Raw genomic sequence first — 21,500 nt, 5'->3', positions numbered from 1 at the left:
TTCCATTTGTCATGACTTTTTTTTTTAATTAAAAATACGTCTTTCAGCCTGTTCTCCTGTTCCTACCAGCCACAAGGTTATGTCAAATATTTTCTACCCCACTACTCTTATAAAGGTACAAACATCCTTCCTCTTACCTATAACTCTATTTTCTAGTAAAACAAACTTAAGATTTAGTTGACCTTGTTCTCTTTTCTAGATCACAGTCCAGTTTCCCAACAGACAATGTGAGAGAAGGCCTGAGGGGCAGTCCTCTTCGCACTTTATTAAACATCCTCCATATCTAACACTTCATGTGTTCTAACATAACAGAATCTTGCAAGTGCTTAAATTTATGAGGATTAGATTACCATAACATAGCATAGCCTTGGAGCAGAGTGCTGCAATTGTGAACTCATAGAAAGTAATACACTTTTGTTACTGCTTCTTAATCAGACTAATTACTTTCCATTTTGAACACCAAACTGTGAATGTTACTTGCCCTGCTTCCAGACAGTTCTAGAACCAGTTTCACTTCAGTTTTCATTATGTGCAAATCAAAACAATTTGCTCTTTTCTCAGATGTTTTTGTCATACAATAACCTCAGCACTTATCTTTGATAAATTCTATACAGTGTCCAGACTGAAAGAAACACCTTCAACTCTGTAAGATGAGCAGAGAGAAATGATAAAAGAAATGAAACAAAAACCAAAGCAAACCTACGTCAAATAATGGAGTTGATGAATGAATGGGTCTAGCAAAATTCCACAGGAAAGAAGAACCAGCTAATGAACTGAATTCAGGTTGCAGCTAGATATGGCATTAGACAGCTGACAACTCCTAATTCTTCACAAAACACTGTTCTCTACAGAACGTGGGGAAAAAAAAACAAACTTAAAACAGCAACAACAACAAAACCAACAATAAATAAAACTATAGAATGCCTTTACTGATTGTACTGAATTCCATAATTATTCTAAAATCAAGACTCTTAACAGTTAAATACTGACACCCCACTGCCCTCTAGCAAGTGGAGGAAAACTGTCAAGTGAATGCACTTAACTGTTTCCTATGTGGGTTTGAGCCACTCTATAAAACATGTGCATTCATCTACAACCAAGACTTTATATTTTTACTTAGTAGGTTTACTAACATCACTTTTGATTCATATATAGTAAAACCATTAAATAACTTGAAATTGATGACAGCAAGCTGTTTCAGAACAAGAAACATCCAATTCATTAAAAAAAGCTTACCAAAGCACAACTTGGTGCTGTCCTCTTTCTTCTTAGTCTATATGGATACATAAATGGACAGAGGAAAAAAGGCAACTGGAAAAAAATTATACAGTCTATTTCATAGCATAATTCTTCAGTATTAAGCTATGAAGAAGCATCAACCTCCAGATGAGCCAAACTCATAAACCCCAAATAGATGAAACCACCTTTCATAAGCATGTAACACTCGAGTTTTTTTTTCAAAGTAGACTTAAGGAAGGGAAATTAAATCTTTATGCTAGAAATTCTTATTTCTGTCAAGAGATGTTGTTCAATCTATGTAAATACAGACTAGTTAACCTAGCTTCTAAAGCCATCAAGTTCTCCTACACAAAACACATTATAGTTTAATTGAAATGTAAGATACTGAACTCGATTTCTTGCCTCTTCAAAGTATTGGCCACACTATCAACTTGGAAAAGTAGAAGATCTGCTGATACAATTGTCAGCAAGAACATCCCTAGTCCAATTGTGTGCATGGGAAATTGCAGTAAAAACGATGAGCATGTGATACTCCATCACTACTTACTACTGTTAAAATTAAATACTTTCAACTAGTGAAGATCACAGAATGCATGCTTCTGAATACTGCTTAATAACATTCTATATATTTTAGCATACTTTTTTTGAGCCCAATATCTTTTGATAGCACCTCTGTGTTTTTTCTCTGAATATGTTAAATTAAAGGAGAAAGAAAACAGGAACAGTCCTGTGACAATAAGAAAGCACCTCAAATGCAGGTGTGGTATCAAAAGACAGTGCTCTGTCCTCCATTCTTTCTCACCATCAACAAATCCCATGACACAATGAGAGATACCACACCACTAATTGTTTTCAGAAAGAATTCCGTAGAGTCTTTTTTTAATCTCCAATAACTGCTTGTCATTGCTATAAACCTATAAAAAAATGCATGCAGTGCAATCACTGGTAATGCTGTGCAAGCAGGCCTCTTGAAAACTGACTTCTGAATTAACTTATAATCATTAAGAAATAATTACTCAGTTTAAAAATTCAGAAATAATTTGTAAACAAAATCGTGGTTTTTTTGCCACTGTATAGAAATAAGAATGGATAAAGTAGTAAAATGGCCCTGTTGTAAAGTCATCTTGCTCAGAAGTATTGAGCGCATGTGTTCAAAATCTGTATCCCATAAGAGCAGTGAAATTCAGGAGCAGCAATCTGGCAATTTGTCATTCATCTGCAGACTCGTGAATCATTAATCTGAATTTCTGAAAAATTCTCTATTAGAAATACCTATCCCTCAGAGCCATTTATGAATTCAGAGAAAATGAGTTCAGGTTATGACTAAAAGAATGAGGATGAAGACAGATTGGAAGAACTTAATAAGTTTAAAAAAAAAAACAGAGAAAGATGACCTAAAAAAAAAAAAAAAAAAAAGAGGGGAAAAAAACAACTTATTGGAACGAAGAACTCAACAGAATAAGAAACACTGAATAGGAAAAAACGTACAAGCTTATCAACTAAAGAAGAAATCAACCTTAGCATCCATTAATGTAACCATTCCAACAACTCTTAATACTGATTCTATGGAAACATTGCTTTGTTGCGAGGGACCCTTTGAGATACTCAGATAAAGAAAAATGAAAACATGGTGTTAGCCTCAGTCAACCGTGCGCAAACATTTAACTCAATGACCAAAGTTAACACAGCTTTGCAATCTAAGAACTGTCCTAATAAAAGCAGATAGGCTAACACAGTGCATAACTCTCCTCAAGAATTCCCCTTCAATTACCTCTTGCTCTCCCTGAAGAAGCATTCTTCATTTCAGCTGTATTTCTTACAGTTTACCACACTCTTTCCAGAACAAAATATCCCTCAGAGAAAAACATTAATGATATTAAAACGCATTAATGATTCCAAACGACTAAATAGTACTATTACTTCAGCAACTGTTGTGGTAGCAGGTTCCATAAATGAAACAATCATCTCTTATTTCATAGAATCATAGAATCACCAAGGTTGGAAAAGACCTAAAAGATCATCCAGTCCAACCATTCACCTGTTACCAATAGCTCCCACTAAACCATGTCCCTCAACATCATTTCATAAAACATCATTTCATAAAAATACCTCAAATTCAAGCTTTCTGAATTAGGACACTAAATAAAACAATGCAAGTTTTTGAAAATACTATGCTCCCTCAAATATAAGGAAAGATTTAAAAAAAAAAAATGGGGATACAGAACAAAGATTTAAAAGAGATTTTTCTAAGTAAAAGAAGAGAACAGATATTAACTGTGAGCACCAGTCTAGCCTCTGAGCCATAATCTTTTACCTTGGTTAAATCTGAAGAGGTGGCTGTATAAAGACTTGAAAGAACAACTTTCATTTAAAATCAATTTGTTTCTATTAATAATTATTAGGGACTAGGTAGTAACAAAGACAGCAGCTGTTTGTGTGCGCTATTAAGTCTCAAATTTGCAAGTATCATTTTGATAACAAGTAAAAGTTTTCTTCTTTTTACTTCATGTTTTTGAAAGCTTTAATCATTTAGATCTGGAATTGCTTCTTTATCACTTACATTTCCCCAGCTCAGATCAGCCTTGATTTCAGACACTGGAACACAATTTAATTATTATTAAGGGCGTTTTCAAATGAACATAATTACTTTTTGATCCAAAATAATCAGATATAGTCATTTCCTTCTAAGTAATCTGTAATGGCTTCTGATGTGTTCTTCTGGCAGCTAAAGTCTGAAATTATATTTTTTTCTCCCACCTAATTAGACAGGAATTTTGTAGCTCTGTTCCCTATTGCTAAAATCTCTAAAAATATTATATTTAAATAAAGTCACTTCCATGCTGATTTGCAGGTTAGCATCTGAAAACTGGGATTTTGCCTACCAAACCTCAACCAGGCTATTGGGGTACCAAACAAACATCAAATATTAAGCAGTGGAAATTATCAGATAACTTCGTAACAAAAGGCAAACAAACAAACAAACAAAAACCAACAAACCAAGATTCAGAGTGACGACCATTTTCCTACTTTCTAAGTATCATTTACTTTTTCTGATTAGTCATTACAACCACTTTTTACTGTATGATTTTTTTTATTTTGATTTCATGCCAACGTTCCCGAGAATCAACGTATCACTGTGGATTGCCCAATAAATTTATCAGCAATATTTCATCCTCTGCAACCCTCCCTTCTCTCTGATTTAAAATGAATATCCTTTGCAATAACTGTTCAAACTCTGAATTCAAGTTACATAAATGTAACTTAGTTTGCCATTATACAAATAGCGTTTGTAGTCACTAATTGCCCTTAAGAAGGCAATCAATCACTTTCATAAGAAAGGCCAACTCACCTGACATCATATTGACTTGCTTGTTTGATTTTAGTTACATATTTATAACAAGTTTTGTTTCCTCTGATAATGTCAACCACTGACTTGGTAGGTACTGTGGTTCCCTTTTGATGTCTTCTTTGATGGCCTCCGAGTTCAGCTAATTACAACTTTGTAAGATATTATTCTGTTAAGTCTGTGTCTCAAAGCTTGCTTGGGACACAGATGGGCAAGGATTGTGAAATCCTTTGTCTGAGGGACACAGATGAACAAGTGCAGGCAAGTCCTGGGCAAAATTTGCGAGATCCTTTGTCAGGGGGAGGCAGATGGACAAGGCCAGGGGCAACAAGAGGGAGATGAGCTGAATAGCTGTGAAGTGCTCCTTTGTGTGGACTTATCTCCGGATGATGGCCATCTCAGGGGGTATTCAGTGACTCTTGCTCAAGGCCCATCCTTGACACGTACAAGGAGGATAAAAGAGGAACTGAAAACCATGAGGATAGGTTTCTGGCAGCAGATTCCTCATGAAGAAGAACGGAGGTTTCTGGCAGCAGATTCCTCATGAAGAAGAAGAGGGATTCCTGACGATCAGATTCCTCGTGAGGTGATTCCTGCATACTGTCGAACTCTCCTGTGCCTGCTGCCTGAGCGCTGCTGCAGCTTCAAGGATTGGCTCCTCGACTTCCTCGTCCACCTGCTTGCTGCCCAAGGCCGGCCAGGCTGCTGCTTCTCGCCCCCTCCCCTGCTGCGTCTGCCCGGGACCTTCAAACGCCGTGCAACAGGACCGCTGCTGGATCCTGCTGGTGACTATCCCTGCCCTACGCAACTCCTTCTTTTCCATCTTTTCTATCGCCCTCCTTCCCTACCCCATCTCCCTGATTAGGTTTGGTAATAAACTGGATGGAACAACATATGAACCGTTGTTTCTTAATCTCACGCCGGGTATACAAATATTAAAAGAACCTCATCTCCCTCCTATAAATTGGAGCGAGACAAACTTATCTAAATCTATGGTTTTTTAGAAAGCATATTGACAGATCCCATTTTCAGAGTTCATTGTCTCATAGTAAACAAAATACTGACTTATGAACGTTGTTTAATGGAAGTATCTTTCAGTAGAGTTGTCTCAAAGATTAATAATCCAAAACCACAGAATACTTAGAAACTGATTGTTTTTCTTTCCTTGGTGGGATATTTTTTCCTTTACCAGATTTTACTTCTATGACCAAAGTAACCATTAAAATCCTTCTTTCCTACAGTTTTCTTTCCACATATTTTGCAGCAATTCTAAAGATATTTGTCACCAACATAAAACATACCTTTCTCATCAGTGTAAGACATTCACAACTCTACATATTACTAGGTCTAAATAGGCTCCATTTTAACACCAATTAATTAGCCATACTGTTCCAACATTTTAACGTGCTTACTACAAGCTTGGGCACAGTTGCAAGTACTTGATTTGAGGATAAAGAGGTAGTCAAAACAATCCAAATCTAAAGACTGGGTTAAAAAGTATGCCTTCAAACCAATGCACTACGTCTCATCAATATTCACTACGTTGATCACACCACTGCATAAGAGCTGTACCAAAATCCTCTTTGAAAAACAGATGTTTCTTCTTGATTTTTTCAACTCCTTTCACAATACTTAAGTGGTAGAGCAGCTTACACTAATTCCCACAATTTTACTACTGGTGACATTCTATTCAGTATACACCACAACACTAGAAACTTCGTTAAGTTCCAGCAAAAGCTTGTTCTTTTGTAATATTGTTCTTTTTGGTAATATGCAAAAGCTTGCATATATATATATATATATATATATATGCTTTTGCATATTATATATATATATAGTGCTTCCTGGTAATGCCTTCTTAAAATCCTAGCTACCAGTTGTCAGCCTCGTCTGCACTATAGCTAGAGGTTAGTAATAGGAATGTTATCTTCTCTCCTAGTTATACAACTATGCAGTATCCCTCCAAGATTTTTTATAAGAAATATAAATTGCAAGCCTTTTTGTGTAGGTGGTTGAGGTGTCTTCTGGACTATGCAAACTCTGAGTTAAAAAGTTGATTCATGCATACCCTTGGGCTCAATTTCTAACTACACCATGGCACTCTATGGCCAGCTAAGGTAACACTACTTTGGAGCTCACCTTGTAATGCACCTTTCACTGTCTTTAATGAGACTATGACAATCAGATGTATACAAGTTTCTAAAGCTTTCATACCGAAAGGTCTGACAGTATATAATGAAAAATCCTCACTCCGTTTCTAGCCTTTAATTTTTTGTCCTCTAGTTGGTTTCATTACTTCAAACTCACTCTATGACTGACTACAAATGTCATAAATTGGTTCCTAGACTGTACCCTTTGCACTGAGTTTACATATACTCTGATCATTGCAGGTCCTTTTTTTGTTCACATTTTTAACAGTTGCACAACAGAGCCCTGCCAAAACGCTTCATTTCATTTATCCTATTTCCTAATGTGTGATGATAACATTTCAGAACTCATTATAACTCTATTTTCCTTAAAAGACAATGCCAGTTATTAAAAAATCCCTCCCAGTACCACCACATAGATGAGAACTCTAGAATGACAGTGCAGAAAGCAAAATAACATATTTCTAACTCAGAGGAGGCAAGGTTAAAAATGAAAAAGAAATAATGAAAAGTAAATATGCTATGATCCATCAGAATTGGCTGTAGTGATTACTAGGAAATTAAATAAATACTAAGTAATTAAAAGCTGTAATTTCTCCTTCACAGTCCGCACTATCTTACATACTAAGAATAAATGGCAATATTGTATATTTGCAAGTCAAATTTATTTAAAGTGACAGAGACAAGAAACTAATCCTTATACAAGGAAATTTCCAAATAGAAACGTTCAGGTATAGAAGATGAATGTAAAAGTGGAAATATTTTTTCACTGCATTTTTTGATTTTATACATATCTGTGGGACACAGAAATGAGAAAAAGAATGAGAAAGCACATGCACATTTGTGACAGCGAGCAAAAGCACATGTGCATGAGAGAAACACACCCCACAGCACAGAAAAGATAAGGGGAGCATTTATTAAACACTGTCCACAACAAATTTTATCTCGCAAGTGTGTGAATCAGGTAGGTTGATCACAGTGACAAATAGACCACCTTGTTTTAGCACTGCTTTAGATTTTAGTAGCTGGTCAGTTAAAGCAGCTAGGAAAAGAAAGCCATGGTACATGAGCCCAATAAAAAACAAACAACAAAAAAAGTCACTGGGAGAGTCAGACCCTACATCACTGACAAGACTCCTGTTATAGGACTATATAAAAACATGAAGGACTAGGCAAGAACCATTTAACCTTCAAAGAGAAAACTTATTCAATAGTTCATCTATAAAACTTGCAGTCTGTAGTAAGGTTTTAGAAGCTAACTATTCCTCCTCTCTTCAGTATTAAATACAGCTGCAACAGCACTTCCTCCTCTCTTGCAATGCAACAAATACAGTTTATATAGTAATTACAGAAGACTCAAATGACAGTAAGTTTTCTAGAACTTTGCACTTATTTTTTCTCCAATTATTAAAAAAGCAACTATTCATAACCGTATTCATAACCCTATTAAACATAAAATTCCACAAAGTAGACCAAAGAACTGGCTACCAACCACGTTGTTTACTAAACAAAGGTTGTAATTCACTGTGCAGTGTAGAGCAGGCTAGCAATGCCATGCTTCATGCACTCTGGGATATAGTTGGCCTTCCTGGCAGTCTGGACTGTTGACTCAACGTTCAACTTGCTGTCATCCAAGAACCCCAAATCCCTTTCAGTGAGGCTGCTCCTCAGCATCTCATCCCCTTGGTCCTGTTCCCACAAACTTGAAATAGGATCAGCAATGAGCTGATGTCAGGTGCTTTTGAAATTAGAATCCAACTTGAGTTGGAAGAGATCTTTAAAGATCACCTAGACCAGCTTCCCTGCAATAGCAAAGGACACTGGCATCCAGATCAGGTTGCTCAGAGCCCTGCCCAGCCTGACATCAAATGTCTCCACAAACGGGGTATCCACACTACCTTTCTGGGTGACCTTTGCTTCACTACGCTTACTGTGAAAGTTTCTTCCTTGAATCCAATCTAAATCTCCCTCTTTTAGTTTGGAACCATATCTCCTTGTCCTGTCATAACATATCCTGCTAAAGAGTTCGTCCTTTTCTTTCTTTCAGGCCAACTATACTTATGATGGCATTAATTCCATGTGCCTAGAAGGACTTAATAGCCAGCCAGTTCACTACTAATATTCCTGTTAAAAGGATGATCCAAATTAGGCCAAAGCATCTGTTTTCTACATTTCACATTTCTTATATATAAAGTTTTATATATAAGTCTGTCTTAATTAACCCTTCTTTCTTTCAAATTATATACCAGAACAAAATTGTGGAAAACAATTTAAACACAGCCAGGCAGATCCAACCAGACTTTTGCCCATCTGTAGCACACAACAATCAAGGATGCAGAGCTAGAACCTCAGGACATAAAAGCAAATTACCTGCAGATATATGCATGAACTGCTACACTCTGAGAAGCTGAAGTGACATTATTTAAAAACTTTTTTTTGGCTAGAAAAAAAAAGAACGGATGAGGTCCTTGGGACATAACCTAAAACACATTTGAAATGTAAAACTTTATGTCATTATTACAGTTTCTAGCAAGATTCTTAACTGATCTCATCTTCTGTTCCTCTCTCAGAAAAATCTGACTCCCACAGTCCTTTGAAAAATTAACTGCTTTCTTGATAGATGATTCTTTTTCTTTTATTATTTAGCTATTGATCATCTATTTTTAACTGCCTTGCTATTTGTCTGCCTTAGTGTTACATACCTTTATGAACACACAAGGTAACAACTGCACTGTAGGAGGAAGCTGACATGCATTTTCCTCCCAGTTGCTATGATTTCCTTTAGAAAGGATGGCAGTGGTCACCACAAGCCAATACACCTAATCATCAACACTTTTTCAAATTTAAGAAAAATGTTTGGTAAGGTACTCTACTACAGAAACCGCATGGAAACTTCTGGATTTTTTTATTCTAAAGTTACATATACACACACAATAATTTAACTACAGAAAGTTGTATAAGCTCCAACTGCATAGCAAAATTATAGAGCACACCTATAAAGAATTCTATTAAATCATAAAAATATATTGGAAACAAATGAAGAATACAGAGCTCAATTTGTATGTAACCAGCTTCAAACATTTGAAAACCTCAGTGTAAGTAAAAACAATTTCTCTCCTACGTAAGAAAGATTTTGTATGCTTTATTTTTGGAAAGTCCACACTTTTACAATTTAATTCTAATGTGTAACATTGAGGAGTTCCAAATCATTGTCCTTCTTTGACCAGCACAACACTAGTAGGAAAGGTTCCTGCCAAAGGCATACAATCATATAGCCAGAAGCTGACGGATTGATAGGCACCTCATGCAATGCCTCCTTAATTTTTACTACCTCCATAAAACGTTGCAGATTTCTGCGTTCATTTTAAAAGAGCTAAGCAAAATGATTTATACCTCATACTTCTGTACAGAAGAAGAAAGTCATATTTATGTCATTCATTAACAAAAGTAGAAACAGTATGTAGTTTTCATTACTAGCAATAGTGTTTGCCTTGAAATCACAGTAATTCCAGGCTTATCTGAAGAAGTTAAACATTAGCAAAGAAGCGATCCAGCACCAGGGCTGTAGAGAGCTGGAGCTCTTCATCTTGGAGAAAAGTGGCTTCTGGGGGAACCTTATAGCAGCCTTCCTGTACCTGAAGGGAGTCTACAGGAAAGGTAGGGAAGGACTTTTATTTACAAGACTATGTAGCAACAGGATGAGGGGTTTTAAACTGGAAGAGGGTAGATTTAGACTAGATATTAAGATGAAATCCGTTATTATGAGGGTGGCAAGACACTGGAACAGATTGCCTGGAGAGGTTGTGGATGTCCCCTCCCTGGAAGTATTCAAAATCAGGCCAGAGCAACCTTGTCTAGAGGGAGGTGTCCCTGCCTATAGCAGCGGGGTTGCAAATGGATGATCTTAAAAGATCCCTTCCAACCCAAACCATTCTATGAGTCTATGATCTAGTCAGAGCACACACTACTTGCTTTGAAATAACTCTTCCAGCAAAATAAGAGGTCTGTCTATTCTAGTAACACACAGAATAAACAAACAGTCTTTGTAATTTTATCAAAGCTGAGAGAGCATCTATACTATGTAAGTACTATGAGATAACTAGAGCATGTGTGCCTGTGTGCATACCTGTAAACACACACACAAGCAAATATTTTATTTCCTTATTACAGTTCCCCTTTTGACAGTGATAATACTCAATTCTGACTGCTTTCAAATAATTTTCTGTTACACACTGAGATGCTGGATGACAGAATATAAAAATTTAAGTCATCTTTTCCCTCTATTCAGACCTGCTACCCACAGCTGAGCAACAGATTCTCTCTGGTGGCCAGCAGAACTACCACAGTCACCTGGAATCCCCAGGCTTCTTCCAAGAACAAGTTTTCGGAAGATACAGATGATGCAAGTCAGATGGCAATCCTCTAACCAGTAAACTATGCCACTATTAGCTACAAGATTCCCCTTTATTTCCTTCCCTTCACTCTTAAAAAGCTATCAGAGCTTGTGCTCATTTCTCCAGCTTATTAGGATATTGATACACAAGTTAGATCGTTAGAGCTGTTCATAGAAAGACTAACAGAAAAAAAAGGGACTCAATGTGTGATTTTTCTCCCTCTGTAACTGCACAAAACATGTCTTAAAACAATACTTTCATGAACTCTGCTAACCTTTTGGAGCTTACAGAACCATTTCATACAAATCATGAATTCATGTAATGTTAATACATTAATTTAACCACAAGCCAGAAATATAGCCTCTGGTAATACATAGATCTGCATTCAACTGCACTATCAGAGGTGTCTCAAATTTACCATTAATAAGTCAACTACTGCAAAGAGGCAGTTCCCACTCCTATAAGAATCAAAAGTTTTCACACGTTTAGTAATCCTCTGCTATTACTGTGAGACTAATTTTGGGCCAGCTCAGTGATCTACACCCATTTGATCATTAATAAAGTCTGTATTCCATTATTATTCCAGCAGTTCAAGTTACAAAAAATTGTGAACTTGTTGAATTAGACAGGTAATGACATTATTAAAGAAAAAGCAGCAGACTATGCATGCTTCTTTAAATCTGCTACAGAGAACAAAGAGTTATGACATGCATTGTAGAAATTTTCAGCCATACACTTTACACTTTCTTGCCTAGAACAGAAAACAAAACGTGGTGGCCATAATGTTCAAAAGCTCAAAAAGCAGATAAAAGTAGATCTGACTTCATTTCACCGTTCAAAGAATCTCTCTTGATTTCCAGTGACTGGAAAAGAATACAGTTTCTACTGCTTTGTTTGCTTGTTTGGTGGTTCATTTGTTTTGAATGAGAAGACGACTCAACTCAACAAGAATGAATATTAGAGGAAATCTTATGCTTTTCTCTAATGCTTAGGGACAAACTTGAAAGGCAAGAATGAAGATTAAGCATGATGGCATGTAATTTTGGACTACAAAATACTTTTTTATGTTGAGAAAAAAAAAAAACCGACATTTCCATGGATATGAGAACCTGCATAAAAACTTGCAAACTAGCGCTTCAGTGGTAGTGGCTCTGATCACTGCTCTGACTTTTTGAGTGATGAATCTTCATCTGATATATATGAGGAGAAAGAATATCATTTCTATTCATTACTAAAATATTTTTGCAGGTAACCAACGTATGTTGTTAGGAATATTACTTCAGAACACAGAAGCCAGGTCCCCTCACAGCACTAAAGGTACCATATAAACACAGGGCAAAAGAAATTCATATACTGTTCCCTTTCAGGCACTTAAAATCCTAGATAATTTCAGTGCTGAGTAAGTTTTAATTCAAAACTGCAGCACAGCTACAGCAACAGGTTTCTACTGAAGGTATCATGCACGCAAAAAGATTTTTTTCTGTTGGTATAGCTAGCAGAAGGTCCTAATTTCCCAGCTACCATAAACTAAGCCAGCAACAGCACTAGTCAGCACAGCTGCATCTAAAGTAGGAATCTGCTGACGCTGTGCAGTTTATTCATAATTCCTCAGTGATGTTGCTATGGGAACTTCTGCAGTGGGAGATGCTTATATATGATCCAAGTTTCAGAAGAAGAACAAATTAAAGAAACCAAAAATGACAGGAAACCATACCAACACGTTGTGCCCCATTTACTGTCCCTCCTGGAGAATCCCAGTGGAGATGACACACTTGTTCTTATTGTCAGTAACCAGACACGATGAGCATCGTAGCACCGATTCATAACATGCTTACTGTTCTTAACTATTTAACTATTGAACTTACTTTGAGGTTTTATTTTTAACATTTAAAACCGAACAGTTTCTACCCAACCATGTATACAGTTCTTCCTGTAAATATTTTTTTTTTTTTTTTTTTTTTTTTACCTCCTTCCATGATTGCCTGTGGCCAATCTGCAAGTTTGAACAGACAAGTACCTACACTTTGTGGTACTATTCATCACATTTCTAATAAACAGCCAAATCATAGCATCACTGATGTGGGAAAGGACCTCTAGAGACTGCCTAGACCAACTTCTTCACTCAAAACAGGTTCAGCTAGATCTGACTGCTCAAGGCCACGTCCAGTAATTATCTTCCAAGACTGGTGGAAGTGAGCCTTTTCATTAGAGCCTGAGATCAGGAAGGTACTGGCAACCTTAGCCTCCTCCATGTGATATATCATCACATCCCCTGTTCTATTCAGCAGGGGCCTCACATTCTCCTTAGTCTTCCCTGTTGCTTCTAGCATACTCATAGAAACTCTTTTGGTTGTCCTTTATGCCTTTTACCAGGTTCACTCAAAGCTCTGGCTTTCATAACCTCATCCTTGCATGTTCACACAAGTGTCTCTGTACTTCTGGGTGATATGACTTGGCTTCAACCTTACACTCTTCCTCTGCTCACATTTAAACTTTCATAGAAGCTTCTTGTTCATAGACCTTTCACCACTTCTGTCCAATACCATACATGTCAACATAGATTATTCTTGAGCTTGGAGAAGTGAAACTTTTTTTTTTAAAAAAAAAAATTTTCCCAGAACTCTCTTCTTTCCAGGAAAGTCTCCCATGGGATTGTTCCAAGCAGATCCCTTAATAAGCCAGACTCTGCTCTCTAGAGATCCAGGGTTATTATTTGCCTTGCTTCCTTCTCTGAAAATTCTGAAATCCACCACCACTTCACATTTACTGCAGTGAAGATTTCTCCTAACATCAGCTCTTCATATTTGTAAGAATCAGGACCAAAGCTCCACCCCTTGCCAGCTGTTTAATTGCTTGCATTAGGAGCTTATCAAGACTGCACACCAGAAAACAGATGACTTCTTGTGTCATGCTCTTTCCAGAAGATGGCAAGAGGGTTGAAGTGCCATGTGAAGACCACCAGCTTCTTCCAGCTGTCTAAGGAAAACAACATATCCCACATTTTCTCAGCCAAGCAGTTTATAACAAATACTCACCATGATGTCACTCATTGGTTCACCATCTAATCCTAAGCCCATTAACTCTCAACTGAGGGATAGCTTCATATATTCCAGCTACCATTCTCTCACTACAAGAGCAACTCTCCCTGCTCACCTTCCTGGTCCACTTTTTTCAACAGTAGATGGCTGTTTCCATATACTGTGGCACTCTAGTCACATGAGCTTATCTCTGTGATCCCAATGATGCAATTCAATTGCACACAGATTTCTAATTCCTTGTGTTTAATCTCAATGCTGCATACACAAATACTTCAGAGGTACTTTGCTGGAGGAAACAGGCCAAGAAGTGAGATAGCAGTAAAGTAGTAATGTTCTGCTTATCAAAATAATTGCAAATGCTTCTGAAATGCAACTGAAATGTACATTTTAGTATTGCTCTAAAATCACTGAAATAAGAGCTAAACAAAAAGTACATATTTGGTACAGTAGCCCACGGCCCTAGTCCCAGTAAACAAGAACTACTGGCATGCTATCAAAAATACTAAACTGCACAGAAACAGTAATGCAGGTCTGCTTACACCACAAATAAAGCCAGAAAAGTTAAGAAACTGTGTAATGCGTAATATGTATGTTGAGTGTCCCTGCACCACAATGTCTGCATCGGCTGTAGCATGAGCTTCAAATTATCCCACAAACATTGTAGTAAAATGGTAGCCAGGAAGAAAACTCCATCCCAAATTCTACCTTTCCTGAACTACCTTGAGTAAGAAGTACATGAGCACAGCGATATGACTGGTATCACTGCCTGTTTCAGGGAAACCAAATGGTATATGGAGGAACCTATTTATGAAAAGTCAAACATATTTATGTATGAGAAGCTGTAGTCAGCAAGCATTTATGCTTTAGCTTCACATTATTAATGCTGACAAAGAACAGCACTCAGCCTCTGCTCTTCTCCAGTGTATTTGTTTCAATATACATATCAATATTAATTTCTCCTGCTGAGTTACCATCCTATCTAATGAGCAAACACACGATATGTGACATGCAAAAAAATCAAGGGCATAAAAAGACATTATCTCTAATTAATTCAGATCACTAATAATAAATTTTAAAATGGTCACAATTAAAAAAAATCATATCCCATAATGCTGCACAAAACCACATACCTTATCTCGCTCCCCGCCACAAAAGATAGTTGCCCAATTGTTAAACTTCTCATTTAGAAATCCCATCAATAACTAATCAATGGAGCTATACCAAAAGATATAGTCATAGTATCAGAAAGAATGCAAATACAACCTATCTACTTAACTATAAGCAGAACATTTGTGACTCATGGTGGTGCTAAGTTGGTTGGCTCCACAGACACATATACAGAAACACCATCTTCTCCAAGACGTTTACATTTTATCGAGCACACTGATAGTACTCAGTAATAACAACTCCCTCTACACAAGAACCCTCTAAATCATGGGAATCCAATGTTTTGGATTCTCTGGACCACACTGAGTTCAGAGGAGTTTTCCTGGGCCACGTATGAAATACGTAATGTACTTAATGCACATGAGTCACCCCAAAAGTGATGCCTCCTGGGGCCACATATAGCTCTCCAGGACTGCACATGACCTGTGGGCTGGACATGCCTGTTCTACTATGATCAACAATATTTTTAAGCTAAGATGATGAACTGCAATTTAAATTAATTCTAGGTATTTCCTTCCTACTAATGGCTTCAATTTCAAATTAAACCTGAACTGTATTGCTGCCAGTTTTCGTAAATGATCACAGCACTCATTGTTTTCTCAGGAAGCTAATAAGGCACCAGTGAGCACAGTCCCTTTCTAAACAACACATAGGCCAAGCCTCAATCCATTGGTCACACCTCTATTTGCAAATATCACATCCTAGCAAACAACTTACAAAATGAAACAATAAAGCATAGAACTTCACACCCACATGACATCTGTTATACAGATGTTTTATTTCAGATTAGCCTTTCATCCCATGGTCTGAACACTCATTTGAGTTTCTGTGCATTAGTGTACTTCTGGAATGTGTCCTCCAGTTCTATCTGGTACAAAAAGAACTCAATCTACATCTCTGAAATTATTTTATAATGTGAACCAAAGCACAGTAAAGGGTTGCAACCAAACGCGATTCAAAGGCATGCTCCTGATTCAAAGCAAAGCACAAAGGAAGAGGCACACAATAAAGTCACGGAGAGCACTGTCATTCCCTTCAACAAGAAGGGAATGGGACTTGGTTCATGTCCCTGTCGTTCTGTTTTTATTGCCCTCTCATCTTTCAGTCTAGGTTTATAATACATGAAGAGAATAGTAGAATCAATAAATGCAACGAAAGAGCAGTTTATTAAACACGGGAAAACTTTGCCAATGTGATTTTTTTTTTCAATTGTTTGCATTTACTCAGATCTCAGGTTTTTCTTGTTTTCACAGTCAAGCCCTAAGAATTAAAGCAATGGGATACAGTTGGTATTTCTAGATGCGTGTTCATAAATGTCTTCCACAGTTAGAATGTCAGCCCCAGCTGACTACTCATGAAAGCAGTACAGTTCTGCAAAGGCTGAACAATTTTTCCACATTCACTAAGTTGTATATCAGAGCTTTAAAGAGCACATCAATGATAGCAAGGTGACGTATATACATCAGATCTTTAATATCCTTTTGTCCAAAGTACTTTTCTTCAAACATACTTCTCCTCACTCTTGCTGATACGTAGGAGAAAGAAACATGAGGCAGTATAGGGCAGTGCATGAACTGAACGTGGAAAGTTAATGCAGAAGTGGCTGTTTAACAACCTCATGCCCAGAAATCATAAAATATTCCTTCTGTATTATCTAAACCATACTCTTGTGTTGGAGGAGAATCTCCTTCACATGATACATACGTCTCATTCTTCTAAAAAGCATTTATCTTGTCATTTGTTATATACATAAAAATGAGTAGGCGATTTTGTATACTTACTCTGTAGCATGGACATGACATGAAATTCAGACATACATTACGAAGACAGTATGTATGACATTAAACTAAGCCATTTAATATGGTCAAAAAGCAAATGACAGAACTTTGTTCAGATTATATAGGTAAAACAAATCTTTTAGCATAGTCAACTCTCACATAATTTAAGCCACATCTTTTCTACGGGAGAGCCTAGATACCACCTCTCTCATACCCTTTACTGAAGCCATAGGAAATGCTAACACTTCTGCCAAACCACAGGATGCATCCAACCTATCTACCCTTTCAGGAAGCATACTCAGTATTTGCAGTCTTCAGCAGGTTTTGGAGGACAGGTTAAAAAGAAAAGCCTTCTTTTTTGTCCCTGTCTTTAATAGATATATCACCAATTTATGCTGTGAAAATCTTCCAGTCATTCTCTCTCTCTCTCTTTCTGACACCAGAGCTGTAGCCTCAGCAATCAGTAAGATACCAATCAGAATATATGTGAGATTTTTTTGTTTTTCAAAAAAGGACTTCTAAGAGCACAAAGACCATGCAGAACAAAGCTTTACAAAATTGTGAAGTTTATAGGGAAATAGAAACTACAGCAAATGTGTACCATAGGCTTCCTATTTGCTCTGGTTAATATGCAGTCTGCAACGTCACTAGTACCTTTTCCCCAACTCTTCTAGGAGATGCAGAAATCTGTGTAGCTCATCAGTTTAACTGCCTATGCAGCCTCCTCCTCTACAACTTTCCAAATACATACATTTGCTCAAGTTTCACTGACTGACAGACATTCTCAGAATCACATACCTTTATGATGTTCTCCTCAGTATGCCCTGCAGAGTCTTTACATCATCCAGAAAGAGCGATGGCTTCAAGCACAACTGAATCCTTGTAGTGAAAACCACTACAGTTAGCACAGATGTCACTTGGCCACCTCTATTCCTAGCCAGAGGTGGTAGGCCTGAAAGATGGGGTAAAAAAAAAAAATGCAGTGACTAAAATCACAGTCCAAACAGCAGAGGGATCACATGCACAGCACAAACACCTCTCTGCAATCCCCAGCCACAGGAATCCTTGGCCCATTACCTCTGCAGCAACCTCATCTCATTCCCTAGGACAGAGGAAAAATGAATCTTTAATTACAGACCTCCATTCACGTTCAATAATTGAGGAGCGTTTCTTCCTGCCTTTGCTGTTTGCCCACGCTGTTCCTGCCACTACTGAATGGCTATTTTTGTCTTTTTGAAGCTTCCCTCACCTGTACCACACAACTGCTGCCCACACTGTTTCTCACAGCAGCTGCTTCTAACTGGCTGCTTAGTCACAGCTGGAAGAAATAATTAGGTCCAACATTAAGCCTCTTCAGCTGCTGCTGAATATAAAGCATACATTTTCATCCTGCAAGAACTATTGGCAGATCTTAACGCAAAGTGCATGGAGGGTCTGTGAAACACCTAGTCAAATTCTGCTAAGGTATTCTGCAGGTTTTTTTATTAGTGCAAAATGAGAAGAGATTTTGGGTCTCATTCCTATGGTAGTCTGGAATTAGACTGAATTTTCATTTCCAAATCCTTGTGTACATCACACTTAAAAAACCATTTCTTTAGGTGCATCTAGGCATCCTGAATTTTCCCTGCAAGAATGAGTGCATATAGAGTTCCCATGATGCACCTACAACAGATTTCTAGTAATGACTACAAAAACAAAACATGGCCAACAACAAAACCAACTGTGTAACGTGCAAGCATGCTCAAAATTACTGGGAAAAAATTAGAACAGATTAATTCTTACAAACAACTCAGTTCTACATTACGTATTTCAGCAAAGTTGTAGCATTTAACCACAGCATTACTATGAGAATCTCTTTTAAGAAAACGGCTTAAGGATACTAAAAGGCACTTTCTACAGCTTCACGCAGAAGTTACACTCTGTTTCCTTAAAAAAAAAAAAAAAAAAAAAAAAAAAAAATCACAAGATGAATTTGCATTCTTCCAGTGCTTGGCCAAGGAAAATTTCATTAAGGATGCAGAACTGTAAGAATGCAAATCATGCACTGCAGTGATTTTGCTGAGATCTTTCCATTCATAATTATGATGAATGCCTTCTTAAAATTGTTCTGATATATGTATGTACTTCATTAAGGGTAGCTGCTTTTATAAATAGTCATTGAAATGCCATATCCAGTTTTATGTTTTCTAAAAGCCTCAGAACTCTATAATATTCATCCCGCCAGGACTCATCACTAGGAATAAATGATTTTTACAGGAACAATTGAACAAACCTAATCCAAATTCCACACCTGCTTTCAGACAGCACGTTCTTCTGAAAGCCTCTTCTAGAGCTGCTGGGGCAGTTAGAATTAGGATTGTTTTTGCCAGCGCTCACAAAGAGTTAGCAGCGAAGACTATCAAATACAGTGTCATTTTCAAGTGGGCTCTGAAGGGAAAAGGTTGAATAATAACGCTTTCAGTTTGTATAATGAACGAATGTACAGATGTTATAATTATGGAATATACCAGACAGCATAGCTAAGCATGTTATTACACAAAAGAGAATAGATAGAATGCTTACCCACGTCCTGGGCTCACTGTAAAACTCCAAAGGAGGGATCTCCAGAAGAGATCCTTCCCCACTGGTAGCCAGCTCTTAAATAGGTCTAGGAGAGGTGCAGCCAGGCTCCACCCCTTCCGGCAGCACAGGTGAATTGCCTTCACCTGTGCTCCCCTGGCTGACTCATGGCTCGCCTCAGGTGATCAATCAGAGGTTCAGGCTGCGATTCAGCAGTTCCCATACACAGCTCCTTTGTCATTTCCAGCAACGTTGATTTAGAAGTGAACATTAAAACAAAACACTTGCAGAATGCACCCATATTATCAGAACTACTCTAGCAGTCTAAGGTCTCCCTGCAGAAGGTATTACGAGTGACAGTTTACACAGTACTGTACAGTAATACTGACATTTTAACCCAAGTATGACTCTCAAAGGGCAGATAGATGGACTACAAGACATCTTGAGTCATGTCTGCCTCCAATTTATGCAAGGGGCAATTCTTAATAATACTGTGGGCCAAGAATTAAGACACCACAAACCTCTGTTTTTTTTTTCCTTCCAGCTCAAGAGGACTTCTCCCTGTTAACTAATCTGTTGAGGCCAATTCAAAACACACTTGACACCACACTGCAGCCAGTCTAAGGATGCATGCAGACATAAAGCCTCATATGCATTCCTGCTCAGTTGCGCTGGAAATAACAGCACATGAGCTGAAAATCTTATTTTTAAATACTAAAGCAGTACATATTTGTAAATCTGCAGGATAACAGTTGTAATCAGGTCTTCTGGAAAGAAAGAATGAGAATTTAACAGGCAATAATTTATTTATAAAGAAAACATCATACTGCAAACCATGGTTCTCAGAAAGAAAAAAAATGCTAGTTCCTCTGAATTTTTGACATAGAGAATCATCCACTGAGATCTGGATGTTTCTAACCTATGTCATAATCATTACATAAAATAATTTAAATTACTTCTTATTCAGAAGAACTGAATAAACTAAGATCACCATTTGCACACACTATTAGGTATTCATCAGAACCTGAAACCAAAACTTTACAAATAATTAACTCAAATGACCTGAAATGGAAAATACTCAAACGTTCTTTAAAGACACTGTCAGAAATCCTTCAGACGAAACCTCCGGATTGGAGTACAGATAATTCTACTGAGAAAAACACCCAAAACATTATATGTTTATTTTGGTGCTTTTAGAAACACTTAAAAAAAAGTTGAGGACAACAAAGTGATGTTACATAAAACCAAAACAAAAAAACTATGGTTATTAAAACCCTCTTCCTATCTTGGTCTCGGAGGAACCTTTCGAACCACACTATCAGAGGTATGATGCTTTTCTGCATCCTTAGGAAGTGAAAGCATCTTGTTTGTGAGTGACATTCAGTATGGAACAACACATAAAAGACCTCTGAGATGAAAGATGTTGTGCTGCTATTTTCTTCACTCTAATGAAGTACAAGGAATTAGTAACAGTAGCCAGAAGAATCACAGTACCACAGACTAGCGCAGAGAAGCCATTCAAAGAAAAATTATCAATTATATCATGTCCCTTGAAGACTACAATTAGTACTCCGGGCTGGTTAAAACCCTACACTTTTTCAAACAATGTCCCTGTAAAACACCAGATTTCTTGTCAAGGGTTTTCCAATGATGGATAACAATCCACTAAAAAAAAAAAAAAAAAAAAAAAAAAAAAACTATCAGAGGTGCCCACATACATACATGCTCAAATACACATTGAGCATACTAAGTAACTTATCTCCTGGATAACTGCATATAAAACATACTAGTTGCAATGACTGTAAATTCATAAAGAAGCTAGAAGCTGTAAA

The 21,500-nt window shown here is 37.3% G+C and overlaps 1 long non-coding RNA gene across 1 annotated transcript in view; it reads right to left on the bottom strand.

The window, feature by feature from the left end:
• LOC125693962 (uncharacterized) overlaps positions 1–19,707 on the bottom strand; it is a 102,323-nt gene extending 82,616 nt beyond the window's left edge. The window contains exons 1-2 of the long non-coding RNA XR_007377336.1: positions 19,672–19,707; positions 17,908–18,061 (exon numbers count right to left, since the gene is read on the bottom strand). This is a non-coding gene — a long non-coding RNA (uncharacterized LOC125693962). The remainder of the gene's footprint in view (positions 1–17,907; positions 18,062–19,671) is intronic.
• Positions 19,708–21,500: the final 1,793 nt, after the last annotated feature.

Source organism: Lagopus muta, chromosome 5, assembly GCF_023343835.1.
Source record: "Lagopus muta isolate bLagMut1 chromosome 5, bLagMut1 primary, whole genome shotgun sequence".
Lineage (NCBI taxonomy): Eukaryota > Metazoa > Chordata > Aves > Galliformes > Phasianidae > Lagopus > Lagopus muta.
Note: the sequence above shows the minus strand (reverse complement) of the source record. Positions and strands in the feature narration are given on the sequence as shown.